Source organism: Bidens hawaiensis, unplaced genomic scaffold (genome assembly GCF_021521415.1).
Source record: "Bidens hawaiensis isolate Kalapana, Puna unplaced genomic scaffold, B.hawaiensis_p1.1 tig00060989_1, whole genome shotgun sequence".
Classification (NCBI taxonomy): domain Eukaryota; kingdom Viridiplantae; phylum Streptophyta; class Magnoliopsida; order Asterales; family Asteraceae; genus Bidens; species Bidens hawaiensis.
The window spans coordinates 31,335-51,100 of NW_027506479.1; positions in this window are offsets into that span (position 1 = coordinate 31,335).

Below are 19,766 nucleotides of genomic sequence, written 5' to 3' on the forward strand. Positions count from 1 at the left end.
CATATCCATAATATACGTATTCCTCTCACGTGGAGCCTTTATCACAATCCACTCCTCTGGTATCTGAAAACCAGGATGCAACACAATCGCCTCATTCTTTGTAAAATGTACGGTGTACTCCTTATCACAGATCTGCGACACACTCAGCAGATTGTGCTTCAATTCTTCGACAAAGTTTACTTTCTCTAGAGTCATCTTTCCATTAGACACCGTTCCCATTCCTGTAATCTTGCCTCCACTTTCTCCAGCAAAGCTCACTCTCCCTCCTTGAACAGGTTTCAAATCGTGTAACAAGATTTTGTTACCCGTCATGTGCCGGGAACAGCCGCTATCCACAACCCAAAGATTATTGGCAGCCCTGTTCAACTGTTCCTGCACGATTAAAGCAAAATATTAGAATCTAGGGACCCAAGACCAATTGGTCTTGGATCTATACATCCCGAACTTTGGCTTTCCAAAGTTAGTCTATGTATAATTCTTGTAAGTCCTATTAGTATACCTCCTTGTAGATTGATTGTGAGGCCTTCCAAACCTTTGTGAATTGAAAGAATTATAACTTACTGTTTGGTTATCAGCAGTGTGAAACTGAGATTGGTTTCTTTGAAAACCTGAATTAGTCTGATTTCTGAATTTTGAATGGTTTTCACTTTTACCAGTATTATAATTACCATTAGGCTTAGTCTCAGTTTTGGTATGCCTCAAAACTCTGAATCGCTGCTTCAGAGGGCAATCTGCAACTAGGTGCCCTAATTGATTACACCTAAAACAACACCTATGCTCAACTTTCTTTTCAACAGTTGTTTTGGATGTCGAGGCTGTACTACCGCCCGTTCGTCTCACATATGGTGGGACATAAGGGTTTAGCGGAGAACTCTTTTTAGTTGTTTTATCTTTCTCTCCACTATTTGGTAATACAACCTCCTCCTTTGTCTTACCCGACTCGAATGACTTATCCGAATCTGATGAGACCGGACTCGGAACAGAAATTTTAACACTTGACACAGGTGGACTTGTTTCGCCTCTACTAACATCTGGTTCTTTACTAGTTACCTTAATTGGAACTGTCTGAACAACCTCAAAGTCAACAGATTTCTGATTACTAGGATTAAAAGTGTAATTGTGATTATAAGGTGGTGGAACCTCATGATAACCAATTCCTCCCCTCTTAACTGAGGAACCTTGATCACTAACAAGGTGATCAAGAATAGCAGAGGAATTTCTGAACTGCTCAGGTTTTCTATTCAGTTCCACCACTTTCACCTGGTGATTAGCAATCTGTTTTTCTCTTTCAGCTATTAGTTTGGTTTTTTCTTCCAAAACTTCATAGCTTAGATCAATCACTTGAATTTTTTCAGCAAGTTTTGCTTTTAGACTTTTAATATCTTTTTCACAAGCTTTTATTTTAACTTTATAGCTATTTTCTCTTGCTTTTGTAAAATGATGATCTTCTTTTAGAGTTTTAAACTCAGCATCCAAACTAACATACTGATCAGTTATAGTTGCTAATTGCTCAGACAAGTTTTCACATTTAGAACAAGTAGGTTTAGAACATACCTCGGAGAGCTGGTCTTTAGCATCAGCCATGAAAGCTTTTTCTTCTCCAGTAGCTTTCTCACTTTCTTCATTTTCCACATTCGCCAAATTTGCCTGTTCAAAGATTTCTTCAGAATGCAGGTTCCAGTTATATTCACCATCTTCTCTGGAAATCATGGCACTATAATCTTTACTACCCCCATTATGCTGTGTAGACTTGCCTTGACCACGTTCTACACGTTCATTTCTGCACTCCTTAGCAAAGTGGTCGTTTTGCTGACAGTTGTAGCATCTTACCTTCGTCTTGTCAAACCCTGGCCTTCCACCAACAAACTTTCTTCCGGTCTTTTTCATAAACCGTTTCACTCTTCTCACGATCATAGCCATCTGCCATTACAGATCCATTACTTCCAGATCATCAGCATCAATCTGGTCATAGTCTTCATCCAACATAGCTGGATCAACAATCTTCCCCTGAATGTAGTTCTCATAGGAAGCAATAAAAGAAGCATAGAGAGCAAACTGCTCTTCAGCAGATTTGACACTCATAGGCATCTTAGAGTAGTTGTTGCTAGGAATACTTGGAGAGCAACTACTCTTGCTTGCTTGCGGTTTAGATGCACTAGATCCACCTGCTACAAAGCAAACATCACCATTCGTGTTGACTGACACATGCCCCTCATGTGATGAGTTGGCGCCCGACTCTCCCTTCGAGTAGTAGGCAGCTGATTCAGTCTTCGAACCTGAACTAGAGTTGACTTTAGCACCATACATACCTGGATCTTGAACCTGATCCGTAGGTGTCTCCTTTCTAACCATGTTAAGCTCAAAGGTTCGGAGCTTGTTAACTGCTGTCTCAAGGTCATAGTCAGCAAAGTCTTTATCTTCTCTCATCAACACAGTATACATCTCCCATTTTGGTGGGAGAGCATCAAGAAGCTTCTCAACAATCTCATCTTCTTTGTATGTAATTGAATAGTTGCTGAGTTCAGTCATCAGATGATAATATCTGGTGATGATATCATCAAGTGATTCGTTTTTCAGATACTTGAAGACCGAGAATTGAGTTTTGAGCAATTTGATCTTCGAAGCACGGATTCCCACATTTCCTTCAAACCGGTTCTCAAGAGCTTCCCAAAGCTCTCTTGCTGTCTTGTACTTTCTAAAAGTATGAAGGATCTCTTGTGGAAGAGCCATAGTGATAGCAGCATGAGCCTTGCTCTCGGCCTCATACATCTTTTTCTCTTCTTCTTCCATTTTGCTGTACTTTTTGATCTGATCACGACCTTCGTACTCCATAGTTGGTGGAATATAACCATCCTGGATGCATACCCACATTTTCGCATCCTGGTACTTGACATATTGTTCGAACCGATCCTTCCAAGCAACGAAGTCGGTTCCTTTAAGCAACTTTGGGGCCTTAGTAGCTGACCCTGCTTCTACTTCCATCTTAACTAACTCTGAGATGTTAATTGACGACATCTTTCTCAAAAACTAAGAAACCCGAAAAACAAAAAAAAATTTCTTCTGAAAAGTACTGTAGGCGAAGTTACGGATAACTTCGCTTAAGTCTTAACTTCGCTGAAGAACTTCGCTGATTCTTAACTTCGCTTGAGGTAAGCGAACTTAGGAGGTAGGCGGAGTTGTAGAGAACTTCGCTTGAGTTAGGCGAACTTGAGAAGGTAGGCGAAGTTGTGGATAACTTCGCTTAACCTTATATCTTCGCCGAAACCCTACGAACAGTGACGGCAACTTCGCCTGATGAACACGAAGTTTCTACAGATCTGATTTCTGGGTTTTTCGAGGTTTTTGGCGGTGTAAAGGGTTGAATACGATGGTAGGAGGTAAGAATGACACAAAAACACAGAAAACACGTCCCGCGAATAGTCGAAACGGGACGATTTCTACACCCGCGTGAATATCCCGAACCACACAATTGAGCAATAGCTCTGATACCAATTGTAGGCTCCCTGGATGGATTTGCACAGGATATCTCGATTTACACAGGTGCGGAATCCCTGCGTAGGTTGTTACGAGCGTAGAACACGAATCAAACAAACACACAATACGAATAAACGAACACACGTTATATTATAACCGAAACACGTGATATAATCACTGAATACAGACTCAATACTCTCTGGTTCTCACGTCTCTCGACTCACACACGTCTGTATACGATTACCTTAAAACACCTCTAAACAAGCCGTAACCTAGCGTATAAATACACGACAACTTCGCCTGATATGTTCAGGCGAAGTTGTTGCTAACTTCGCTTGACTAACAAGTTCGCCTGATAAGCGAACTTGTCAGTAACTTCGCTTAAACATAAACAAAACACAATTAACATTACAGACTGGATTACAGACACTAGACTATAAACTACTGACATTATGCACCAACAAGGCGGGTTGTCGGTTCTACTCGGGATGGCTCGTAGTTCAAAATAACGTCGTTGGGTTATGGCACGTAAATCAAGGAAGCATCGGTTTAGCACGAATTACGAGGTGATCAAGGTCACGTTTTACGAGGTTTTTAGAGAGAGATACATATTTTTAGAGAGAGAGGAGAGAACTGATTTTGGTGCGAGAAAAATGAGAGGCCGGAACCTGCTTTATAGACATTTTGCGAGACGTATCGCGATACACGATAGTCCTTTGATCAGCCCGTCGCGTATCGCGACGTAGGTCTGATGAGTCATACATAGGTTTGACACGTGGCGGACGCAGGCCACGTGGTGACACATGTCAGCAGGAGTGCCACGTGTGGATACGTGGCGGGATATTTGCCCACCTGTCAGACCACGTCATCGTGATACGCGATGACGTTGGTGTTTTGTCTGTCGCGTATCACTACGATACTCATTTCTTGGGTTTGTAAACAGCCCATTCGCGATACGCGATGGGGTTGTCTTCTGGTCTGTCGCGTATCGCGATGGGATAGGAAATCAGAATTTTATATTATGGTCCTTGGACTTTGGAACTTGGTATTTTTTATTCGATATTCTCACGATGTTGTATCCTCCCCGCCTTGGAATGAATCTCGTCCACGAGATTCGCTTCTTAGAACAAGTGGGAGTACTTTTTCTTCATTTTGGGTTCCAGTTCCCAAGTGTATCCAGGGCCTCTTCGTGAGTCCCACTTTACTTTGACTATTTTCAACGTTCATCTCTTTAGTTTCTTTGTTTTAGAATCTTCTATTTGTATTGGTCGTTCTACGAATGTTAGATTTTCATTTATTTCGACTTCTTTTAAAAGGCATAGACAAAGATTCATCGGCTAGACATTTTCGTAGATTAGAAACGTGGAATACATCGTGTATCCCGTTCATTTCTTCAGGTAGTCGCAAACGGTATGCGACGGTACCAATTCCCTCGAGTATTTCAAAAGGTCCTACGAATCGTGGACTTAACTTTGCTTTATTTCCGAAGCGAACGACACCCTTCTAAGGTGAAACTTTCAATCAGACTCTATCGCCTGCATTGAATTCTAACGGCTTACGGCGGACATCGGCGTAACTCTTTTGTCGGTCACGTGCCGTCTTAAGTCGTTCTCGAATTTTTAACACCTTGTCAGTGGTTTCTTGGACTATTTATGGTCCAGACAATTAATTGTCTCCGGTTTCAGACCAGCATACTGGCGTTCTACATTTTCGACCATACAATGCTTCGAATGGTGCGGTTTAAATACTTATGTGATAACTATTATTGTACAAAAATTCCATCAGGGGAAGATGGTCATCCCAACTTTCATCTAAGTCAGTCACATTAGCGCGGAGCATGTCTTCCAACGTTTGAATTCTCATTTCGCTTTGCCCATCTCTTTAAGGATGATAGGCAGTGCTAAGGTTTAACTTTGTGCCTAACGCTTGTTGGAAGCTTTTCTAGAAATGAGACGTGAATCGGCTGTCTCGTTCAGAAATAATAGACAACGGTACTCCATGCAAAGCAACGATATTGTTCACATAGATACGCGCTAATCTATCCATTGAGGAAGACTCGTTGATTGGTATGAAATGTGCGGATTTTGTTAACCTATCAACTATGACCCAAATTTCATTATGTTGACGAGTGGTTTTTGGGAGTTTTGTGATGAAGTTCATGGTTATCAATTCTCATTTCCAAACGGGGAGTTCGGGTTGTTGAAGCAATCCATGGGGCTTTTGATGTTCAGCCTTGACTTTCAAACACGTCAAACATTTTGCAACATGCAAAGCGATGTTCTTTTTTATTCCGTTCCACCGGTATTTCGGTTTTAGGTTTTGATACATTTTGTCACTACCAGGGTGCATCATGTACTTGGACTTGTGAGCTTCGCTCAAGATCTTTTCACGCAAGTCTCCAACGATTGGCACCCAGATTCTATTTCCGAGTCTAAGTATGTCATCGTCACCCTTGACTAGCGTGTCAATGGTGCCGTTACATTTTTCATCGGAGATCTTGTTTTCATTGATAGCTTGAACTTGAGCGGATTCGATTTGTTTGATGAGATCAACTTGGAGTTCTAGTCTTAACGCTCGGACTCTTTTTGACTTTTCATGTTCATTACGACTTAGGGCATCGGCTACAACGTTAGCCTTCCCTTCGTGATAAACGATTTCACAGTCGTAGCTATTTAGTGTTTCCATCCAGCGTCGTTGACGCATATTAAGTTCTTTTTGCTTGAATATGTGTTTCAAACTTTTGTGATTGGTAGATACGACAAACTTGACTCCATAGAGATAGTGCCTTCATATCTTTAAGGCAAAGATTATAGCGCCTAACTTTAGATCGTGAGTTGTGTAGTTCTTTTCGTGTACCTTGAGTTGACGAGGGGTTAGCCAATCACTTTCTTTTGTTTCATTAGTACGCATCCCAAACAGGAATAAGACGCGTCACTAAAGACAACAAAGTCCTCGGTACCTTCTGGCAAGGCCAGTATAGGTGCTTGGGTGAGTTTTTGTTTTAGTATATCAAACGCCTCTTGTTGTTTGGTTCCCCATTCATACTTGATATTCTTACGAGTTAACTAGGTTAGAGGAACAACAATACGAAAGAAATTTTCAATGAACCTACGATAATAGCGGGCAAAACCTAAGAAACTTCGGATCTCGGTTGCCGACTTTGGAATTTCCCACTTTGAGATAGCTTCAATCTTAGCGTGGTCCACTTGAATACCATTCACGTTTATGATGTGTCCAAGAAATTGCACTTCATGAAGCCAAAATTCGCACTTCGAGAACTTGGCATACAAGTTTTAAGTTCTAAGTAATTAAAGTAAGGTTCAGAGGTGAGTTTCATGATCGTCCTTAGATTTAGAATAAATAAGTTTGTCGTCGATGAATACGATAACAAATTTATCTAAGTAAGGCTTACAGATTCGATTCATCATGTCCACAAACGCGGTTGGGGAATTAGTGAGACCAAATGGCATGACCGTGAACTCATAATGTCCAGACATTGTTCGGAACGCGGTTTTCGGGATATCTTCGGATTGGACTTTAAGTTGATGATAGCCAGAACGTAGATCGATTTTTGAGAAATAGCTTGCGCCTTGAAGTTGGTCGAAAAGGTCATCGATTCAAGGGAATGGATATCGATTCTTCATCGTTACTTTGTTTAAGGCTCGGTAGTCGATACACATGCGCATTGATTCATCTTTCTTCTTGACAAATAGAATTGGCGCTCCCCACGACGATGAACTTGGTCGGATGAAACCTTTCTCAAGTAGCTCGTCTAATTGTTTCTTCAGTTCTTTCATTTCGGTTGGAGCTAAACGATACTGGCTTTGGCGATCGGAGAAGTACCAGATATAATATCAATTCTAAACTCTACTTCACGATCGGGAGGGATTCTAGGCAGTTCGTCGGGAAAGACGTCGGAAAATTCATAAACAATAGGTACGTTTTTATTTCTTTTGGCTTGGATTCTTTGGTGACATAGGCAATGCATGCTAGGCATCCATTGCCAGCGTCTTTGTCCCCTTCAATTCGAATGGTTCGTTTATCAGGGGCTCGAAGTTCAGCAGTTTTGCTATTGCAAATGATACGACCATGGTTGTTAGATAAACAGTCCATACGAAGTACAATGTCAAAACCAGCAAGAGTCATTGGTAGTAATTGAATAGGCAGAGCGTATCCAGCTAATAAGATTTTTCCGTTTTCTAGAGCTTCAGAGATTTTAACAATGTAACATCATGAAAATTTTGAGTTTAAAATACCAAGTTCCAAAAGATGAAGGACCAAAATGACAAAATTCTAAATTCAAGGGCTTAAAATGGAAAATCTGATTTTAGCGATACGCGACGGGACAAGGGACAAGCACATCGCGTATCACAAGGGCTTGATCAAAAATCCTAGAAGATTGGTCAATGGCAATATGCAATCGTCAAAAAGCCAACGTCATCGCGCATCACGATGACGTGGTCTGACATGTGTGACACGTATTGCCACGTGTCAGACGTTGGCATAGTGTATCGCCATGTGGCTCTGCGTCTGCCACTTGGCAAAGCTAGTGGTGTCTGGTCACGGCTACGTCGCGATACGCGACGGGCTAGCTAAAGGGGCCATCACGTATCGCGATGGGTCCCCTACTTTGCCTGTAAATATCAAGCTCGGGTTCAAACCATTTCACACCAAAATTACACCTACATCTCTCTCTCTCTAACTTCTCTCAAAACCAGGGAAAGTATATCCTCGATCACCTCGATTTCCGTGCCCAAATTCCTCGTAAACCGTGCCAAATTACCGACGTTCCTCGATATTCGTGCCACACTCCAATGACGTTCCAACAAAGAAGGTGGTGCCATCCCGACGTCCTGACGATCCGCCTCGTAAAGCGTGCCGAAGTGTGGAAAAGATTGGAGTGCATCGTTTTGCGTGCCAAGGAATAAGTGTCGAGAGGAAGGGTTGATTAAGAAGCTAAAGAAGGCAAAGAGGCGTCGAAGTGCTGCTTGATTGTTTAAGGTTCATATAAGCCAAGAAAGGTAGGCATATACTCGAATAAAATAATAATAAAATATTGAAAAGGCTTAAAACCCAAAGTCGAGGAAATACTTGATACCTCGATAAAATAAAAGATAAACATAACAAAGAAAAGAAAGAAATATGAATATAATACAATGTGATTATTATTCGTTGTTATAAGTATTATTTAAGTTTAATATAATTATTCTTACATAATAAAGAAAAGAAAAGAATACGTTTCTTAAAGAAGAAGAAACGTAGGGTTTAAAGAAAATAAGATTTAACTAAAGGTTTGTCTTATAAAAGAATATAAGTTAAAAGAAAGACTTTTAATTTGTAAAAGAAAGAAAGAAAACTTTTTAACTAAGGTTTTTAAGTAAAGAAAATATAATCGAGGTATAAATTATAAAGAGACTAAAGGTCTTAAGCCTGATTGTATATCCGACTAAAAAAAAGTTATAATCGTACTATAGGTGCGAGATAGCAAGGGAAGACCCTCGGACGGTGTATTGAAGCCGATCCAAATAAAAAAGGTGAATACGCCCCAAACTTTACAAACTTGTTTTAAAACGAGTCAAATGTGTTAAATGAAAAGGTTTACATGAGAGTATGTGTCTCTAAAACATTTATAAACAAAGGTATAAGCGCTAGCCCTCAGGCTGTCGTGTACGTTTGTCTGGATCCTTACATATGTGGTAAACGCGGTGGGCACATCGCACCACACCTGGTCATATTATGCTTTCTTATGGGCAGTTAATGACCATGTGTATACGAACATGTACTTAACTAAGTCCAACGTTGCGGTGTTTGCTGGGGTATTTAGTGTAGAGACTTGAGTTTATAATTGTGTTTTTAAAGCTTGGTTATTCCTAAGCCACGTTGGGCCGAGACATACGTAGTCTCGAGGGCTAATCAAGTAAAAGAAATTATTTTAGCGTCAGCATATTCACCAGCATGTGTTGCTGACGTATTTAAACATTTTGCAGGTGATCAAATTTAAGGCTTGGGATGACTAAGTGCTCAAGATATCCGATGGCTCGGATCTTTTGTTTAAACTTAATATAATATGAATGGTGGTTTTGTATTAAACAAGTAACCTTAAAACATTGACCGGGAACTTTTAATCCCGTCTTTTGTGAATGTAAAAATTATATTTTAAATCAAAATGTTTTAAAGACTTCCGCTTATAATACATAAATTTGATATATTTACAAATGTGGTACCAACTGTTGGTCATACGCCCTGCCCTAAGATGGGGGTGTGACAAACGATTTCACCACTAGCGGTCTTGACGCTTAGAGTTTTATTTAGTTTTGTTAAAGGTTCGTTTAATAGACTACAAAAGTTATAATATATGAAACTTAAATTGGCACCCGAATCAAACAAAACTCTAGAATATGTGTCGTTAACTAGGAACGTACCGGTAATAGTTTTCCGGCATGTCGGCCACCTTTTTGGTGTCAAGGACGAAGACTCTTGCATTATTCTTTTTCATTTGACCACTTCCACCCACACCACCAATAGTGGGCTTGTTCTTAGGGCATTCAATGCTGAGATGATCCATTTCTTGCAATTGTAGCAAGTCATCATCTTCTTCCAGCAATCGGCCGTTGTGTGGCCGGGTCTGTGACATGATTCGCAAACAGTTGTGGTCGAAGACGGAGCAAAGTGGCAGCGAGCTTTGTGGTATTTCTTACAATTATTGCATGAAGCGTAATTGGAATTGAATCTAGATTTGTGTTGATTTATGCCTTTGCCCTTGAATCGGGCGCTTCCTCCAGTCTTCTTGTGGAATTCTGATGGTACCACCTTCTTATCTTCTTCTTTGTTACGGATCATACCACTCATCAAATATCCAGAAAACTCCATCGCAGAGTCGGCGGTTTGAGGGAGATGAGACCTCACCATGTCGTGGATTTCCCGCGGAAGTCCCCATATGTATCGCGTAACTTTGCTGGACTCAGGGGTCACCAACTGGGGCACGAGTCGACAGTATTCATGGAACTTAGTGTTATATTCATGAAGGTTCGTTCCTACAACTTTATGATTAAGGAATTTTGTTTGGATTTGATCGGTTTCATTCATTGGGTAGAAATTTGTCATCATCATTTCTTTAAACTCTTCCCACACCAAGTTGTATAGAACTTGCCTTCATTTGCTCATTATCAATTTTTCCCACCATTCTAGAGCCTCTCCCTTGAACATTTGAGCCGAGTATTGAATCTTCTTTTGTTTGGAACATTTACTTATTATCACTATCGACTCCATTTCTTCAAGCCGCCTAACAGTCGCAATGGCGCCCTTATCGACATAGAATTCCTTTGGTCCAAAGTTCTTGAAGTCCTTGAATGAGCAACCTTCTATATTCAATTTCTTAAACTTTTGTTTAATGCCTCCATCAACATTTGACTCGTGAACGCTCTCTTTGATATGAGACGGTTTATGGCGGTATTTGACAGATTTTCGAGATGGTTCAACAGATTGAGATTGCCTAGATTGAGACCTAATTTGACATTCAGCTCTAACGGCTTTCTCTATCATCTTTTGGATTTGATTCATATATTTTTTCAGGGATTTGCTCTTCTTGTTCTTTTTCTTTATCTTTATTTGCTAGATTTTCTACTTCCTTTCGGGAAGCTTCAACATCGTTTTGATTCGACATTGCTGAAATTTAAATTACAATCTTTTCTTAATCACATATTTTATTTTATTCATTTATTTAACACACACACACACACATATATATATATATATATATATCATAAAGAATATATTTTTTTTATTACATCACATACTTATATATACATCATTACTTGATGTATATATTTTCCTAATCCTTATTTTTAACACACAATATTACAACTTTTATTACAACACATCACTATTTCCACCATCTCTTAGTCTCTCATGAATTTATTCACCATCTTGGTCATTTTGTTGCACTTTCGAACAAGCTTATCTCCTATCTTCTTCTTCTTTGCTCCATCAATGGCTACCTTCTTTCTTAGATCATTAGTCTCATGTAAGGCTCTATGAAGATGTTCTTCTTGGGACCATGGGTTCTTATTTGGGTATCCATACCGGGGTGGCGGATCATGGTACCCCATCATAACGCTGTCATATTGGTTCTTGGGGTATGGTGATGATGTAACGTCAGACGGATAGTTGAAGAAAGCTTCAGCCGCTTCATTCTGCTCACGAATTTCATTTGCTTGTTCTTCAACTAGCGGAATCATGCCTTGATATGGTGGGAAACTTGGTGATGACTTGTTCTTGAGTTCTTGGAGGTATTGCATGTACGGGTCCACGGAGCCATAGCTTGGACTTTTGTGGAAGAACGATTGCACACATCCTTGTCTAGGTGGGCAGTCACAATCATGCGGTTCCTCCATTGGAGTTTTTACTTCGTTAGGATTTTCTTATTCGGGGTCTTCTTCCTCTTTCGGATCTTCCTCCTCTGCGGGGTCTTCTTCCTCCAACAATTTTGCAGTCTCATGCACCATAGGGTGTAGAGGAAAACTCTCGTATGGCATCATAAACCTCATCTTCGGCTTTCAAGAAGGTCCATCATAGGTGTTGGGGTGAGAATCTACTGAGTTGAAGGTTTGAGAATCTACTAAGTTGAAGGTAGAAGTTCCGGTATGCCATCTTCTATGGTCGAAGTGACATTGCATCCAGTCGGAAGAGTCGGACTCAGGTTCCTCTTTGATTTGCTTGTTGGAGAGAAATGCATATGACAGATGTGGATTGGGAGGTTGATACACCGGGGTGTCAGACGGGTGATAAGTCGGGATTTCAGACAGATGATACGTCGGGATATCGGACGGGTGACACATCGGTATACTTGATGGATGATAGCTTGAGTGTCTTGGGGGGGGGGTCATTCCTTTGTATTGGTGGATCATCGGGTAAGTTGATCGGACATTGTTCAGTTCCAAGGAAGTACACCGGTTTGGTTCAGTCGATCGGGTGATCTTGATTAAAGAAGGCTCCGTAGTAATCCTCGCTCATATTGTCCTTCGGTAAAGGTTCGGTAATTCCAGCTCTTCTCGCATCTTTCATGAATCCATCCATCATCTTCTTGAACGACATCTATGGGTTGGGTGGTTTAGATTGAGGATGGATAGAAAATGTTAACCAGCCTATCTTATCCCTATTTAAATTAACAAGTAATAATAATTTTTTTATTTTTTTTCTTATTCACTTGGATCGAAGCTTAGATATTATTAATTAATACCTAATTCGCTAAGATCGATGGCTCTGATACCAACCCTTGTCACACCCCAAACCATGGCCTAGGCGTATGACACATATGTTGGTACCACATTTGTAAATAAATCAGAGTTAACGGATATAAAGCGGAAGTTATATTTATTTGGATTATAATATTAACATTACAAAAGACGGGATTATAAAATACCCGTTTAATGTTTACAAGAGATTACTTGTTTATGTTAAGCCACCATTACATATTTTTATATTAACAAAATGATCCAAGCCATCGGATATCTAAGCACTTCGAGCATTCCAAGCTCCTATTCTTGATTACCTGCAAAATGTTTAGAAAATACGTCAGTAACACATGCTGGTGAATACGCTGACGCATAAAATATTTTCTTTTACTTGATTACCCCTCGAGACATAACTTAGGTCCGGACCATCATGGATTAGGAATAATCAAGTTTTAAAACAAAGCACAATTATAAACTTAAGTCACACACAAGTCACCACGGCAAACACCGCAGTGTTCGACATTACTCAGGTACCATACAAATACACATGGTCAGTCTCACTCGGACGTAACTTAGGTCCAGCCCATCGTGGCGGAGGTCATGACCAGGTGTGGTGCGGTGTGCCCATCGACTTTTTACCACATATGTAAGGATCCAAACAAATGTACACAACAGCCTGAGGGCTAACGATTACTTTTGTTTATAATGTTTTAGAGATACGTAATCTCATGTAATTCATTTCATTTATTTAACTCAATTAAACAAATTTATAAAATTGGGCGTATTCACCTTTTCTTCTTTCTTCAGATGCCATTCGTTCAATCCATGCCATGTGTCATCCTCATGTTAACTTCCAGAATCAGCTCACCTGCGTGCATACTAAAAGTCAGCTACGCTGAGTGAGTTCTAGTTAATCAAGCAACTTATCATACAACCACTACATGCATCATATACGTATCCGAAGACACGTAGTCCACTATCTAACCTGCTCACCTTACCACTTAGCCTCTTATTTACACCTACCACTTTGCCACTTTGCCACTTTAATAACGTATAACGTTATGCCACTTTTCCACTTTAATGACGTAGTCACGTATAGGCTTACCCTACCACGTACTATCGTCATGCCACTAACACTCTTACTAGACTCTTGCCACTTCTAACACACTCTACCTCTACTTGTCTACAACACACTTCATATCATTTACATAATAAGCAAGTCACATCATAGCATTCATACACACTAATAACCACTTGGCAATCACTATCCTTGGCGATACGTGCAATATCCGAAGATCGTTCACGTACCGACAAACATTATATAATAGCTACCTCGTATAACAGCTATAGCATACACTTACCACTTAAGGTAAGTGTATTCACACTTCACATCGAGTATGCACACAGCCCCGAAAACATAACAAGGAAATGGGGCTAGAAACTCACCTGAACTCGGTTACTTCTTCTGCTACTGGTTATTCCTTCTCGAGCTGTGCACGGCTAACTGTATAATGATGGAAAATCAAATACTACTCTGGCCATTCTCATTGCTACTTAATTAGTCCTACATGTCTAAGCCGTTTTTACTTCATTGAATCATTACCCGGTTAGTTAATCTTTACTCGTTAACCTTTATAGGTATCTTTCAATAATTAATCAAAGTCCAAGGGCTATTATGTAATTATCTCATTCTTTCTAAGTCCATGGACTGTTCTGTCATTATATCAGACTTCTAGTTCGCTACAGTCCCTTAACGAATTGGAGTTCATTCGTTGCTTCCATCTCTGGCTAATTCGTTACTTTATAACGAATTGACCTTCGTAGCGAACTGAATCTTATAACGAATTGGACCCTTGACGAAAGGCCCTTCAGTAACGAATTGAACCCTATTAGTTCCTTATCTTCTTTTAACGAATGACCATAACGAATCGATGTTAATTCGTTATCTTTCCCCTTAACGAAAAAGACACGAACTGAGGCTAGTTCGCTATGCCTTCCTTAACGAATCACCAGACGAATTACCCCTAGTTCGTCAACTTCCCGTTAACGAACTAGGGTTAGGTCAGAATGTCAGAGAACATTCTCTGACATCCTTACCTCGTACCCAACATTCTCCGGCTCCGCCTTTCCGGCGCCGCCATTGCCGGAAAAACGTGCGGTGGCCGGAAAAACGTATTCCAGCACCGTTTTCACCGTTTTCCGTCTCGTTCGATCCAGATCTTAGCTAGGGTGACCCCTAAGCTCATCTTAGGTTCGGTTTATACCCGATTCCACCCGGATCTCGTGACTTCAACGGTTTAACGGTGTCGGCTCGTCGTTTCATGACTAATCTAACGGGTTTGAGTATAAACGACATCATACTAATCTTACCTCGGGTTGAAAATGGATTCTCCTTCTTCTCATTCTTGGTTTCGGCTAGAGAGAGAAATTGAGGGTAGGATGAGAGAGAGCTAAGTGTGTGTTTTGGTGGTGTTTGGAATATGTGTAAATGAATGATAAATGATTAATTTAGGCTTATATAATTATGGATCATGGGCTTAAGCCCATGGTCTCATCCTTCTTTCCTTCATGACCCAAGTCGATAACCCATATCCATTAACCAACACTAGCCCGACCCATACTAACTCCTACTCTATTTTATTATTTTAGAAATTTCGGGATGTTACAAAGATTAATAATAATAATAATAATAATAATAATAATAATAATAATAATAAACTTAAATAATAGTTATAACAAAGAATCATATTATACTTCCATTACTTTCTTTTTATATTCTTTTGTTATGTTTTCCTTTATTATTTTTCGAGGTATCGAGTATATCCTCGACATAGGGTTTTAAGCCTTTAATATTTTATTATTATTTTATTCGATCATTATGCCTACTTTGATTGGCTTATATTAACCCTAGACAATCGAGCAGCACTTCGACGCCTCTTTGTTTTTCTTGAGCATTCTTGATCCACCCTTTCCTTGGGAAGCAAAACGATACACGCCAATCTTCAACACTCGTCGGCACCCTTATCGAGGCGGGTCGTCGGTTCTTCTCGGGATGCCTCGCACTTCAAAATAACGTCGTTGGGTTATGTCACATAAATCAAGGAAGCATCGGTTTAGCACGGATTACGAGGTGATCAAGGGCACGTTTACGATGTTTTTATAGAGAGAGAGATATTTTTAGAGAGAGATGTGCGAACTTAGGCTGGAACCTGCTATTTATAGACATTTCCCGGGACGCATAGCGATACGCGATGATCCATTGATCAGCTCATCGCGTATCGCGACGTAGGTCTTATGAGTCATACATAGGTTTGCCACGTGGCGCCGCGGTGGCAGGAGTGCCACGTGTGGACACGTGCCCACCTGTCATACCACGTCATCGCGATACGCGATTACGTTGGTGTTTTGATTGTCGCGTATCGCTACGATATTCATTTCTTGGGTTTGTAAACAGCCCCTTCGCGATACGCGATGGGGTTGTCTTCTGGTCTGTCGCGTATCGCGACGGGACAGGAAATCAGAATTTTACATTATGGTCCTTGGACTTTTGGAACTTGGTATTTTCGATCCGATATTTTCACGATGTTATATCCTCCCCAACTTGGTAGCACAAACTTCGAGGAAGTGATAGTGGTTTGGTGTTCGGGATGTCACAAATGAGCAATCCATAACCGCTATTTATAGTTGTTTCTCATACTGCCGGTCGGACCGTCTTTGTCACACCCCGACTTAGGGCCTATGCGTGTGACCCATAGTTGGTACATGTTTTGTAAATATACCAGAATTTGCGGGTTATTTAGCGGAAGTCTTTATTTTATAATAAAATATTGATATATATTTTAAAACATTAATTTATTTGTAAAATTTTATTTATAATAATATAATATTTAATTTATTATAAAAGCTTCTTGGATAATAAATATCTGAGTGAATAATATATAAACCTTGTTTAAATATTATTTGCAATATTTTAATAATCGAAAACTGAGTCATCTCTACCTTGCGAGCATCTATCTCCATGAGTGGCTACAATTTCTTGCTACCTGCACTGAGTTTATTTCCTGAAATGTTGGGGAAAATACATCAACGATATACTGGTGAATCATTGACTCTAAAAACATTTTATAAATCTTTCTTTGACTGACAAGATAGTTTTCTTGAACAATCTCAGTAGAAACGTCTCTTATTTCTGGGATTTGTGTCACTTCCATACACATAATTACGGTTCTCCGGGAACTGATGCCCATTGGAGAACTTTTATTATGATCTCTAGTATGCGGCCATGTAGCCTTGATTGAAAGACTAGACAAGTTATGTTTGGATCCAGACACATGTGTACTGTAACATCCGGCCCCTCGCACCACCAATATTGTCCGCTCTGCCCATGAAGAGCTCATGGATTAGTTTTTGGTTGCCCAGATAGAGACTTCCCAGGAGGTCACCCATCCTAGTACTACTTCCACCTAAGCACGCTTAACCATGGAGTTTTCATGTGCTCCACAGCCAACTAAGCCCAAAACGCGTTGGTGATTGAAGAGGCAGGACATTTGCTTATGGACCAAGGATCTCTCTTGTCCACGGCCGATGCGGGGTTTGCCTAAGAGTGGGACGATGTTGTGTTTGCCAAGGGTGTTACAAACAACCCCCCTTTGGACTCATCGTCCTCGATGAGGTGTGTCCCATCATCCCGAACGGCACAAGAGTGGATCTGATACCACCTGTAACATCCGGCCCCTCGCACCACCAATATTGTCCGCTCTGCCCATGAAGAGCTCACGGATTTGTTTTTTGTTGCCCAGATAGAGACTTCCCAGGAGGTCACCCATCCTAGTACTACTTCCACCTAAGCACGCTTAACCATGGAGTTTTCATGTGCTCCACAGCCAACTAAGCCCAAAACGCGTTGGTGATTGAAGAGGCGGGACATTTACTTATGAACCAAGAATCTCTCTTGTCCACGGCCGATGTGGGATTTGCCTAAGAGTGGGACGATGTTGTGTTTGCCAAGGGTGTTACATGTACTCGGTCTAAGTTGCTTTTATTTTATATCTTGTAAATTAGGGATCACGTAATCCCTTAAATCTTTATGTTAGAGATCACGTAATCTTTTAAAGATATTTGACTGACTTTGTTTAAGATAAACAACCTGTTTATCTTGACTGGTTGAAAAAGGTTTAACGTATTCATCTGTGATTATGTGTTTGAATGATGCGGTGATCTCGTTTGAAAACCTTTATGAATGAATGATGATTTACCTTACACGAGTATTTGGAGTTTACACGCCTAAACTTGTACGAGCAGCACTTCTACTCTATGCCGCGTGCTAGCGTTAAATTGGCGGAACTTCGGCGCTTGGCACGTATTACAAGGTTCGACACGCAAAACGATGCCCGGCACGCAAAACGAGGTGCTCTGGTCTTCGGGACTTGTTTCACGTACTTCAAGGTAAGTCGGTTTACGAGGGTATAATTATCGGGCCGAGGGCACGAAAACCGAGGTAGAGAGAGTATTCTAGAGAGAGAATGTGGTGTGATGTTGGAGAAATGTCGTGACCCCTTTCTATTTATAGCTGAAATCCCCTCTCATCGTGATACGCGACGGACTTCTCAAAAGGGTCATCGCGTATGACGATGACTCATTATTTCCAGTGATTGCCGCGTGTTGACACGTGGCCTGCCACGTCTGCCACGTGGGGGACACGCGTCATGAGTTGACAGACCACGTCATCGCGATGACGTAGTAGATGTTGGTGATCGCGTATCGTGAAAACGCCCCTTTTGAGGTTATGTGATCGCGTATCGCGATGGCTCATTGGTTAAGCCCGTCGCATATCGCAACGGGTTAATAAATCAAAATTTCATTTTAATCTCTTTACTTTACTAACTTATCATATCTTGTCCTAGCTTCCACTTTGCGGCTCGCGGCGATTTAAGCGTGCGAAGTGCAAAGTGCGCCATCAAAGCGCCACATTTCGCCGTCGCTGTCGCCATCGTCCTCGTACTCGCCCGTGCCCGTACGCATCGGGTGCTCTGCATCCTCTTCTAGGACCACTAGGTACAAGTTTGACATAAAAGAATATTACTATGGAAACTTTATTTCTTATAAAGTGCTTCTATTTATTTCTTACTTTCCATGTGGGATGAGTTTTATCTTCCTTATTTATACTCATGTGGAATACTTCCACTTTATGGAATGTCATTTACATAAGATGAATTTTCTTTATGGAATGTTTTTATTTCCTTAACATGAAATAATTATATTTCCTTATTTAAATTTTTTATATCTTTGAGGTTATTTTTGATCCTTCAACTTTTCTAAGTTGTCAAATTTGGATCAAAATTTTAGGGATGCTACAGTCTCTTGCCACCATTCATTCTTGCAATGACACATGTACTTCATGTGAAATGTAGTGATACATTTCAATCCATTTTTCACTATATTAGTCACCATACACATGTCGATTTCATTCGATTAGTCATCGGACATGTGTCGCTTTAAGAGAGTTTTATATTTTTAATTTAGCTAAATGACTAATTGGTCCCTCAACTTCCTAAATTGTCAAAAATTGGTATGAAAAATTTTGGGATGTTGCATATACCTATTTAACACATAATAGAAAATACACTAGACCTTTGCTATCATTTTGAACGATTACGTTATATCACTTTATAACTCCATATTTTATTCTCATATATGATCAATCCCTTTGCCACTTATTTTGGTCGATCTCATTATTAACATGGATATAATTAAATATCCAATGGTCGATGTAGGTCCCAAACCGATCATGAACGGACTTTGCACTTGATAGATGTTTCGAGACGGGTGCGGTAAATCAAACGACTGAACATAAACATAAACATAAATATAAATATAAATATAAATATAAAATGAACGATCTCGTTGTCGGTTAAAAGATTTGATATATTAAAGAAAGAACCGACCCACCCAAGGTGAGCTCCCCTTGGATGGATGATTTACACCATACTTACCACACACGTATAAAAGACTACAAGTGATTATATTTATAGCCTAATCCATATTCTAGAAGCTTTATCC